Source organism: Adiantum capillus-veneris, chromosome 7 (assembly GCF_014529385.1).
Source record: "Adiantum capillus-veneris isolate H3 chromosome 7, ASM1452938v2, whole genome shotgun sequence".
Taxonomy (NCBI): Eukaryota; Viridiplantae; Streptophyta; class Polypodiopsida; order Polypodiales; family Pteridaceae; genus Adiantum; species Adiantum capillus-veneris.
Window position 1 is genome coordinate 91,916,488 of NC_140937.1, and position 12,518 is coordinate 91,929,005.

Genomic DNA, 12,518 nt, shown 5'->3' on the forward strand with positions numbered 1-12,518 from the left:
TCCTCTACCTCTCTTATACCTCATCCATGATGTAAGCAACAAGGTCTAGCCTATGCCTATATAAGAGGTACTCTTGTAGTCATTTTCATCTTTAATAATCAAGGTCTAATATTTAATTTTCATCCATGAATGATTCTTGTGTGTATCCACCATAGCTTCACAATTGGTATTAGAGCCTATAGTGTGGTTAGCATCTCCTAATCACCCCTTGATCCTAATCTATTTCTATCTATGCTAGATCTTGTGCAATATACTCATTACACACTTGATCGACATTCAATATCACTTCTCTCTCTTATTTCTCAATTGAGAGCAAGTCCATGGGCCACTACTCCCATTGTGAAAGTAGAGCTCTAATTAAGAGTGATTAGTATCACATTGTCATTAGTTAGGATTCCTTCTTCACATTTTATGCTATTTTTTCTTGATTAAAAAATCACTACTAAAAGAGTCTTCCCTTTTCTCTTGAATGTATGCAATAAAGCTCTTTGGTTAGGTTGAAGATGAGCCCTTAACCTCTGGATTTGGATGAGATTAAGGCTTTCTAATCACATGCCAAAGATAGGCGTATATTTATGTGTGAGCCCCTACTTAACAGAGGTTACTTATCTATCTGAGGAGGTTCCCCACGTTGTGGGCTTGTGGGCCAAGTGGTCAAGGCACTAAAAATGGCACTCTTCTTTGCGATTCTGGAGCTCCAATCTTGCTGGGTTGTTTTTGGAAAATGGGGGCTCATGGACGGACCCATTGCCTAATCCTCTAGAGTCTAGGCAGGTCGACGAATGGAATAGCGCCGACTGGCCTACTGAGTTAGACCTCTAGCTGCCGTTCAGTTTTGCCAGTTCCACTCTAATAACTGCATCCGAACGGCGTACAGTTCTTCACCTCTTGCTTCCGCCCCAAGGGGAGTTTCCCACATAGTTTTGGCCACCATCAAGAGCCTTAATTCCCGTAAGGGTACTTTCCCCTGCAGTTATTACACTCGCTTGATCCAAAGGTTAGGGTGCGTTTTCATGGCATTAAATCCTCACTTTAAGGTCAAGTTGCACCTAGCAAATGAACTCATTTGTACACCACTACTTTGACATGTATGTAACCACTCTCACATAAGCTGAGAACATCTCTTGGATTGTTTTGTAAACAGAGATTAGACATTGCCCATTCAACATCGAAAGCAGTAAGACCTTCTCCACGCACTCATAAAGGGTGCACTACCATGGGGAATGGAGATAAGCAAGGGATACCATACCTGGCAAGTTAATCTAAAAGGCTACTTGATAAAGAAGGGGATTTGGGGGGTAGTAAAGCCTCTAGGGCAAGGAGAGACAATACAAACTAGAGCATCCACAACAAAATTTCAAAGCAAGGATGATTAGGCACATAGGGTAATTCTCACCGCAGTAGATGATAAGATTGTGTACTACTTGAATGAAGGCACCAGTGCACTCAATGCTTGGCAAACACTGGAAGTATGTTGGTGCTAAATCAAAACACTCCAAAATCTCACTCAACATGCTATTGTATGGTTTAATGATGAAGGAAGGTGAGAATCTCTCTAGCCTCATTAAAAGGCTAAAGAGTAGTTGCACTCAATTGGTTTATATAGAGTCACCAGCACATGAACAGGACAAGATAGCACTTCTTTTAAAGGCTCTCCCCAAAGGGTTCAATCAAATAGTTATAGTCCTCAAAGAAAAGAACCAATTCCAAGTAGCGTCTCAATTCACTTTAAGAAGAGGCCAAGGAAAATGACAAACGTACTAAAGGAACCTCTAATGGAGCATATGCAGTCGCTACTAGCAAAAAGAAGCGATGTCAAGACTGTGGAAGAAGAAAATATTTGTCAACTTCATGCAACATATGTGGAAAGAATACACATTCTGTAGCAGGCTACAGTGTCACTTTCATAGGACACGGTTACAGTTGGTCTGGTCTGTTCACACTGGACGGACACTCTGGGAAGTGACACGTGGCAGGGATACGGATGGTGGCCTAGTGGACATGTGGCCAGGTCGCACTTAGCTGGCTGACATTTATGGGCCGTTGGTGGCTCTTTCTGATTGTATCTATGAGCAGTAGCCGTTGGGTCATTATCATTATCTTATATAGATGGTCGGTTCATCGTCTAGGGAGCGAGTCTTACACAGAGCACTGCTTCACCATCCCTACACATTTGAGCCTCGACACCCATTTGTACCTGTGAGTCCTAGGTTGGAGCTCAGTGTGCTGCCACACCAGAGTCTATACATGGTTCTTTGAGCTAGTCGAGTCCACATGTTCTGGTCCACTGTTGTGTCTCTGTTGTTATCCATTGTTTCTGTGTTTCATTCTGTTTGAGAGAGTTTCCATTTGTTTGAGTGAGATTGTCACGCACATTGCACTGAGGGGCACCCACACTGTAGAGAGCACGACACATTATCCGCGCTACAGGTGCTCTCATTTTGGCGATCACGGTGGGACCTCAACTGAAGTCTCACTCTGTTGAGTAGCTGGTTTCTTCGCTTCGCTTGTGCAGCATGTTGGTCTGGTCCAGTTTCACCCTTGACAGCTTAATCTAGTTGGTCTAGTCTCTCGCCTAGTTGGTCTGGTCCTCTCTCGCCCTAGTCCACCCAGTCCTTGCCCTGGTCTAGTCCCTCCTCGTCCTGGTCTAGGCCAGGTGGTCTAGTCACTCGCCCTGGTCTAGTAGAGTCTAGACCAATGTTCAGCCAAGTGAAGGTTGTCTTGCCCAAGTGAAGGTCTTCTTGCCCAAAGCTTGGTGGGGTTGGCGGTTACTGCATGACACATACAAGGAGGTCTTTGCAGCGTCAAAGTGCACTACTGAGTCCTCTGAAGTACTACCACAGACGGCGTCAACCCTTGGTGCCCAGTAGAAGCATATTAACCCCATCACCCATACCTACTCATACGGCTCCCTCCATTCCTTCGATCGGTTCTAGATCCTCCAAGTCACCTTCTCCGGTAAGGCTCTCCCCCATTTTGTTACAGCAAGCTAGTGAGCAACAGACTTAGGAGCAAGAGGCCATGGAGGAGCTCACAAGTGTTCTGGCAAAGGTGAACATCAAGTTCCCTACCTTTAAAGGTCTCTCCGCAGAAGATGCAGACGACCATGCTCGGAGGTTTGTCTCTCTTTGCAGAGGTCGTGGCCTCAACAGAGAAGACGCATACCTAGTGCTCTTCCCGTCCACCTTGGATGGTCTTGTAGATAAATGGTACAGTCAGTTTGCTAAAAACCACTTTACTACTTGGACTATGTTAAGACAGCAGTTCTGTGAAGCTTTCCGACTAGGGGATTATCAAGAGAAGATTCTAGATGAGTTGGCCAACCTGTTGCTACAGCCCAAGGAGACATTTGCAGAGCTCATGACCAGAACAAAGTCCCTGGTCGCCAAGCTGCCTCAGCAACCAGGGGAATTCATGGTGAAGAAGTGGGTAGAGAAGGCTCTGCCTAAGACTTCTCAACAAAAGCTCAGAGAAAGTCTCCGTCCTGAAGCCAGTCTAGAGGACTTTGTTGCTACTGCTACTAGAATAGAGGGAGCAAGAAGGCAGTTCACTGACTCTCCTCAGTTAGATACTGCCCCTGTACTCGTGGACAGTCCATCAGACCCCTTGACATCTTTAAGAAGGGAACTGGAAGCCCTAAAGGTACAATGGGCCCTTCACGAAGAGAGATCCTTCTTTCTCAGACAGAAGAAGCCTTCACATCAAGAGGCTTATGATCAACTTAAAAGAGAGTTAGAAGAGCTCAGGTCTCAGCAGGAGACTAAGGCTATGGTATGGTGTAGTTCATGCTGCTCTCCAGGACACCCTCCACAAGACTGTCCCCTTCGCTCTTATTGCCACTTCTGCGAAAAATCGGGTCATGAAGATAAGGATTGCTACTATATATAAAGGGATTGCACAAAATACAGCAAAGTCTTGGTCCTACTCTCCAACAAGGGTTAGCACCAGCATCCAACATGGTTTCCCACTACAACCATCCCAACTACATGCCACCTTTGCTCAATACCCCTGTTGTCCAAGGTATGTCAAGTACTTTCCCGACTCAAAGTTTTTATAATGCTAATGCCACCTCAACCCCTCAGAGCTTCTACACTTCAACCTCCAACTCCATGTAGCAACCACCTCGTCCCCCGTTTCGTCCTTCCAACTGGCCCATACTCTGCTATACATGCGGAGAATATGGGCATTATCAGAGCAAGTGTCCTTTACCTGAGGGGTCCCCTCCTTGTCCTCATTGCCTTGATTCGAAGGATCACTACAGTAAGGATTGTCCCACGCAAAGGGCATCCACGTCTTCAAGCTCAACTCAGAACCAGCAAGAATTCACCTTCCCGAAGATAAACTTGATTACTGTGAACATCGTGCCTCAACCATCACCTGCTACTCATGTGGTTAAGCCACTGCAAGTGGAGGAGCCTGCTGGTGTCCTTACTCGGGCACAAAGAGCAGCTCTTGGTCTCAATCTGCCCACAGGTCCACCTCGCCAGTCCCCACTTCCTCAAGCTGGTCTATTTGACACAAAGGACGAGTCCTTCAAAATTGCTCAGAGCAAACCAACTTCCCTGTTATCTGACATTGATGGAGCCTTCTTAGAAGCAGTGGCTGACTTGGAACATATTAAGGTCCCAAAGGGAGCCCAGCTCGAAGGCGCCAAGCCCATAGCAGAAGCCATCTTGAAAAATACTTTTCAACAGGCGTCACTATACGACATGCTAAGGCTCGACGCAACACTTAGAAGTGACACCCTGTCAGTCATTCAGTCACTGTACCCGGGGGCTGGGCCTAGTGGCGGGCACTTCCCTGTACAGCCCTCAGAGTCTTATTTGATTTCCTATCCATCTGCTCCCCTCACCGATTATAAAAGTCCTCGTCTCATTGTATCGATTCTTGGGCACCAACTATCCGGCGTCATCGTTGATGGTGGATCTGGAATCAATTTGATGCCCGAATTCACTATGATGTCCTTAGGTCTAAAGCCTACCCGACCTGCTCCTTTCACTATTACATTGGCCGATCAGAGAACAGTCTACCCAGTGGGCATAGTCGACAAGGTGCCTCTGAAGGTACAAGATTTCACTTTCAACTTGGATTTTGTGGTAGTTGATCTTCCCCAGGTAGAGGGAGCTTATCCCTTGCTGATTGGTAGGCCATGGTTGCGACATACGAAAGCACTTCACGACTAGGGAACCGACGCCATGTGGATACATACTCCTGGCTCTCCAATGCAACAAATTCGTCTCGAAGGAGGTATGGATCCGGTTGTTCAGCATAGCTCTTTGTCAGCCGAGTCCAACCCTGACTTGGAGCAGTCGGTCCCTCCGGATGGGTCCGATGAAGACTTACTATAGTGGTTAGAAGCTACCTCTTCGATGCCATGCTATGTAGTCTCTCTTCAACCTTTGCCAACAGATTCACCCTCCCCATGATCCTACACCTGAAGCTACAGTTGAAGCCAGTAATCCCAATCAGCCAAGTGAGCCAGAACCAAGTGGACCGGTCTCTGGTGCCCATCCTTCAGAGGGTCCCTTGATGGAAACCGTCGGCCTGGGTGAGCCTATAACCCACCATAGAAGGGGGAAAAAGTCTCCCTTGCAAGAGTTGGTCAACACCCCAGCTCCTTCCTTAGCCTCTACTCCATCTGACTCTCCACCCATGCCGGAGCACTTTGAGGTATCTCAGGATTTACCATTTGCAGAGCTTCCATCAGGATGGTTGCAGGAAGAGTATGCGGATTTCAACATTGATCAAACGCCAGCTCATAATTTCCAGAAGCTAACAGAGGCGGCACGGACTTCTCTCCCTGACGCAGCCTCGCCCACTGCAACGCCTCACCCAGTCAGAGAGGTCAACCTAGGCGGCCCTGACACCCATCAGCCCATCTTGTTAGCCACTTGGTTATGGGATCACCCCGCTCTACTCGACCTGGTAATCTCTTTCGTGTGCTCTTTCAAGGATGTGTTTGCCTGGTCTTACCACGATTTGGAAGGAATCCCAGCAGAGCTAGGGGTCCACACAATTCTTCTGGTTGAGGGGGCTAAGCCGGTCAGAGGACGGGCTTACAAACTGAATCCCAAGTATGCAGAAGCAGTCAAAATCGAGTTGGAAAAAATGCAAGAAGCAGGTATTATTGTACCAGTAGAGCACTCAGAATGGTTGTCCCCTATGGTTATTGCCCCAAAGAAGCAGTCCAACAAAATTCGAGTTTGCGTCGACTATCGGGCTCTGAATAAGGTCACAATCCCGGATGGATTTCCGACACCTTTCACTGAGAGAGTCCTCGAAGATGTCGTTGGCCATGTACTGTATAGTTTTATGGACGGGTTCAGCGGCTACAATCAATTAGGAATACATCCTGACGACCAAATCAAAACAGATTTTGTGACTCCCTGGGGTATTTTCATCTACACTAGAATGTCTTTTGGGCTTAAAAATGCACCGCCTTCTTTCAATCGCATAGTATATCTCATCTTTTGTCCTTTGCTTACTGATCACCTTCGCATATTCATGGACGACTTTTCCACCTTCTCGGGTGCTCAATGTTTGACCCCAGTAGAAAATCTAAAGGAGCATCTTGCTCAGCTCTCTGCAGTCTTCCTCAGGTGCAGAGAGGCACGTTTGAAGCTCAATCCGAACAAGTGTCATTTTTTGGTCACAGAGGGCACACTGTTGGGCCATGTGGTGTCTGCTCAAGGTTTAGCACCTGATCCATAGAAGATAGTGGCCATCTTGAAGTTACCTCCTCCAATAAATCCAAAAGGTGTTCAGAGCTTTGTGGGCCACACCGGCTATCATCGCAGGTTTATACGTATGTATGCACAGGTGGCTCAACCATTGACTCGACTCACCAGTGTTGTTGTTCCCTTCCAGTGGTCAACACCTGAGGCCGAAGCATTTGCATACCTCAAAAAACGCCTCACTGAAGCGTCTATTCTAGTTGCCCCAGATTGGGCCCTACCTTTTCATGTGCATACAGATGCCAGTCTGCTGGCTGTGGGTGTTGTGCTGACTCAACCTAGCAAAGAGATCAACTTGGATCGCCCTGTACATTATGCAAGTCGCCTGCTCACCAAAGCAAAGCGCAACTATAGCACCACAGAAAGGGAAGGTTTGGCTATAGTGTATGCTCTACAAAAATTTCGTCACTATTTGTTAGGGGTCCACTTCACAATTATTACTTATCACCATGCCTTGTGCTATCTGCTTAATAAGCCACAGGTCGCAGGTCGAGTATGGCGATGGCTCCTCCTCTTCCAAGAGTTTGATTTTGAAGTGGTACTCCGTCCTGGTAAGCATCATGTAATGGCTGACCACCTCTCTCGCATTCACACAGGTGAAGAAGCTACCGGGATTGCGGATGACTTTCCAGATAGCAGTCTTTTTAAAATCGATACAACACCAGAATGGTACGGCGAGGTCCTACATTTTCTATCTACTGGGCTGTACCCAGAGAAGGCATCTCCACTGCAGAAGAGGAGATTGTTGTTGAAGTCCAGGCCTTTCACTCTGATTGGGAGCCAGCTCTACAAATCGGGACCAGATGGTGTTCTGAAGCGTTGTGTCTCGCCTCATGAGGTGGAGCATATTCTGGAGGATGCCCACAATGGTCCCACTGGTGGCCATTACCCTGGTCACATGACTGCCCAGAAGATTCTACAGAGTGGTCTATGGTGGCCCTACATTTTTAAGGATGCAATAGCATATTCTAAGGTTTGTGATGTGTGCCAGCGTTGTGGGCCGAAGCCAAGTAAGCAATCCAACCGTTCTCTGCAGGTCTCGATGGCATGGCTACCTTTTGAGAGATGGGGCTTGGACTTTGTGGGTCCCAATATATCCCCCGGCTCAACCAGGTAGTCGCAAATATCTGCTAGTGGCTACAGACTATGCAACAAAGTGGGCAGAGGTAGTGGCGACAGTAGATTGCATTGGCAATACAGTAGCCAAATTTTTATATGAAAATATTTTATGCAGATTTGGATGTCCCTTAGAGATCACCAGTGATAGGGGCAGTCATTTTGTCAATGACCCGATCTCAACTTTGCTGGCCAATTACAAGATTTTTCATCGCAAGTCGTGCTCTTATTACCCTAGAGCCAATGGGCAGGCCGAGAGCACCAACAAGGTTCTGATCGCACTACTGAGGAAAGCATGTCATCTCCATCCAGCATCGTGGGCTCAGGCTGTGCACGGCACTCTTTGGGCATACCGCACATCTTTCAAAACAACAACGAATCACACACCTTTTCAACTCGCTTTCAGTTTGGAAGCCATAGCTCCATTTGAGTTCAACTCCGGATCCCCTAGGGTGGGGAGTCTGCGTGCAAGTTGGGGCATGGAAGCTGCGTCTATATCCCGTCTTACCTTATTAGAGGAAAGCCGCCTTTTAGCTTCTCATGTTCTACAAGCGAAGCAACTTCCTCGCAAAGCGTGGCATGATCGCCACCTCAGAAAGCCAAAAATAACGCAAGGCACATTGAATCTACTCTATCATGCAAAATATTTGAAAAAGCAAAGAAGCTAGTTCCAGCTTGGCAAGGGCCCTTCGTGGTGGAAGAGATTTTGCCACAGGGGGCTGTCCAGTTAGTCACCCTGACAGGAGTTCCTTTGCCACTGGTCAACAGATCCAGGATTAAGTGCTATCACTTATGTATCCCTGGCCCAGTCCTTCCATATCCCACAGGAGCCTGGGTAGGCCTGTTACCATACATAAGCATTTCTTGAAATCCCTGCACCTGTGCTTTTAGGTCATCAATAATCCTCGACTTTATCTTCAATGCCTAATGTAGTGCAAAAATCGTTGCATCTCGATCTGCGATGGCACTCTCCGCAACACGCAGAGATCCCTCCATAGCTGCATATGTGGCGGAGTGATGCTGGTGGGTTGCAGCTAGCTGCTCCGTGCCTAGCTCGATGGTGGCAATAGCAGCTCTGGAGTCCTAAAGTAACTTCTCTGAAAGCTGAAATAGAGAAGTGGAGTCGGTCCTACCTGAAGATCCCTCAGATGGATGTGATGTTGGAGGGCGCCCATGTGGCACAGCCGACGAGCTAGAAGTAGGTACAGTTGGTGTAGTAGGTGCCTCGGAGATTGTTGTTGTAGGTGGAGCGACAGATATGTTGACCGGTGTATGAGTGAAGATGGGAGAAGAAGGAAGAGGATCCTGTGTGGGTGAAGTGACCATCCTGTCCTGAGGAGCGGAAGTAGACACTGGTGCCGGCACAGCAAAACCAGGGGTAGAAGTAGACGTGTGACGGGCGAGGGCTGGGGCGAGGGCGAGGCTGGAGAGGGGTGGTCTAGCGGTTCAATAGGTGGAAAAAGGGCGGGGAATTTAATGGCTAGGATGAGGTGTAGATAAGGGAGAAAGTGAGGGGAATTAAGAATCTGGGCCGATTATTACCGCAGGGGTTATGTGGTACTCATTTAAGCCAAGGAACATAGCTGAGGAGAGAACATGGGGAAGGTTAAGAGATGCTAAGATACTTATTGAGCAAGGGAACAATGCGGTAGAAAAGGAAGGAACAAGGAGGAGAGAAAGAGCTAGATATAACTGCTGTGAGAGATAGAGAATAAAATTCAGTTAGAGACGAAAAAGGGAGATGCAGTTGAGCTGCTTTAATCTTCGAACACTATCCGATAATCAAAATGGCTATTAAATGAGACTTGAATTCGAAAATTACAAGAACAGAATGTAGCAGAGACAGAGTCAGAACAATAAATGATGCATCAGTGAAACAAAGGGAGTTTTCCAAGATAAGAACTGCCATGATGAAGTTTGGAGAAGAGATGAAGATGGTAAGCCCTAGAGAAATACCGAGCTGGGGAGTTGGTAATCATATGGTGGTGAGCTGGCTATCATCATTAGCTTTGTATATGATTAGGGCGAGTGATAGCACTTAATCCTGGATCCGTTGACTAGTGGCAAAGGAACTCCTGTCAGGGTGACTAACTGGACAGCCCCCTGTGGCAGAATCTCTTCCACCACGAAGGGCCCTTGCCAAGCTGGAACTAGCTTCTTTGCTTTTTTTAAATATTTTGCCTGATAGAGTAGCACCAATGTGCCTTGCGTTATTTTGGTTTTCTGAGGTGGCGATCATGCCACGCTTTGCGAAGAAGTTGCTCCGCTTGCAGAGCATGAGAAGCTAAAAGGCGGCTTTCCTCTAATAAGGTAAGACGGGATATAGAAGCAGCTTCCATGCCCCAACTTGCATGCAGACTCCCCACCCTAGGGGATCCGGAGTTGTGAACTCAAATGGAGCTATGGCTTCCAAACCGAAAGCGAGTTGAAAAGGTGTGTGATTCGTTGTTGCTTTGAAAGATGTGCAGTATGCCCAAAGAGTGTCATGCACAGCTTGAGCCCACGATGCTGGATGGAGATGACATGCTTTCCTCAGTAGTGCGATCAGAACCTTGTTGGTGCTCTCGGCCTGCCCATTGGCTCTAGGGTAATATGAGCACGACTTGCGATGAAAAATCTTGTAATTGGCCAGCAAAGTTGAGATCGGGTCATTGACAAAATGACTGCCCCTATCACTGGTGATCTCTAAGGGACATCCAAATCTGCATAAAATATTTTCATTTAAAAATTTGGCTACTGTATTGCCAATGCAATCCACTGTCGCCACTACCTCTGCCCACTTTGTTGCATAGTCTGTAGCCACCAGCAGATAATTGCGACTACCTGGTTGAGCTGGGGGATATATTGGACCCACAAAGTCCAAGCCCCATCTCTCAAAAGGTAGCCACGCCATCGAGACCTGCAGAGGACGGTTGGATTGCTTACTTGGCTTCGGCCCACAGCGCTGGCAAACATCACAAACCTTAGAATATGGTATTGCATCCTTAAAAATGTAGGGCCACCATAGACCACTTTGTAGAATCTTCTGGGCAGTGATGTGACTAGGGTAATGGCCACCAGTGGGACCATTGTGGGCATCCTCCAGAATATGCTCGACCTCATGAGGCGAGACACAACGCTTCAGAACACCATCTGGTCCCGATTTGTAGAGTTGGCCCCCAATCAGAGTGAAAGGCCTGGACTTCAACAGCAATCTCCTCTTCTGCAGTGGAGATGCCTTCTCTGGGTACAGCCCAGTAGATAGAAAATGTAGGACCTCGCCGTACCATTCCGGTGTTGTATAGATTTTAAAAAGACTGCTATCTGGAAAGTCATCCGCAATCCCGGTAGCTTCTTCACCTGTGTGAATGCGAGAGAGGTGGTCAGCCATTACATGATGCTTATCAGGACGGAGTACCACTTCAAAATCAAACTCTTGGAAGAGGAGCCAACGCCATACTCGACCTGCGACCTATGGCTTATTAAGCAGATAGCGCAAGGCATGGTGATCAGTAATAATTGTGAAGTGGACCCCTAACAAATAGTGACAAAATTTTTGTAGAGCATACACTATAGCCAAACCTTCCCTTTCTGTGGTGCTATAGTTGCGCTCTGCTTTGGTGAGCAGGCGACTTGCATAATGTACAGGGCGATCCAAGTAGAACTCTTTGCTAGGCTGAGTCAGCACAACACCCACAGCCAGCAGACTGGCATCTATATGCACATGAAAAGGTAGGGCCCAATCCGGGGCAACTAGAATAGGCGCTTTAGTGAGGCGTTTTTTGAGGTATGCAAATGCTTCGGCCTCAGGTGTTGACCACTGGAAGGGAACAGCAGCACTGGTGAGCCGGGTCAATGGTTGAGCCACCTGTGCATACATACATATAAACCTGCGATGATAGCCGGTGTGGCCCACAAAGCTCTGAACACCTTTGGGATTTATTGGAGGAGGTAACTTCAAGATGGCCACTATCTTCTCTGGGTCAGGTGTTGAACCTTGAGCAGACACCACATGGCCCAACAGTGTGCCCTCTGTGACCAAAAAATGACACTTGTTCGGATTTAGCTTCAAACGTGCCTCTCTACACTTGAGGAAGACTGCAGAGAGCTGAGCAAGATGCTCCTTTAGATTTTCTACTGGGGTCGAACATTGAGCACCCGAGAAGGTGGAAAAGTCGTCCATGAATATGCGAAGGTGATCCATAAGCAGAGGACAAAAGATGAGATATACTATGCGATTGAAAGAAGGCTGTGCATTTTTAAGCCCAAAAGACATTCTAGTGCAGATGAAACTACCCCAGGGAGTCACAAAAGCTGTTTTGATTTGGTCGTCAGGATGTATTCCTAACTGATTGCAGCCGCTGAACCCATCCATAAAACTATACAGTACATGGCCAGCGACATCTTCGAGGACTCTCTCAGTGAAAGGTGTCGGAAATCCATCCGGGATTGTGACCTTATTCAGAGCCCGATAGTCGACGCAAACTCGAATTTTGTTGGACTGCTTCTTTGGGGCAATAACCATAGGGGACAGAGGCGAATTCAAACCAAAATAGGGCAGGGGCGAAATTGGGTGGGTAGAGGGTAGGGGCGAGAGGGGGTGTTGGGAGAGGGTAGGGGCGAGAGTGGGAGGGTAGGGGCGAGGGGTATATGGTAGGGGCGACAGGGGTGTTGGGAGAGGGTAGGGGC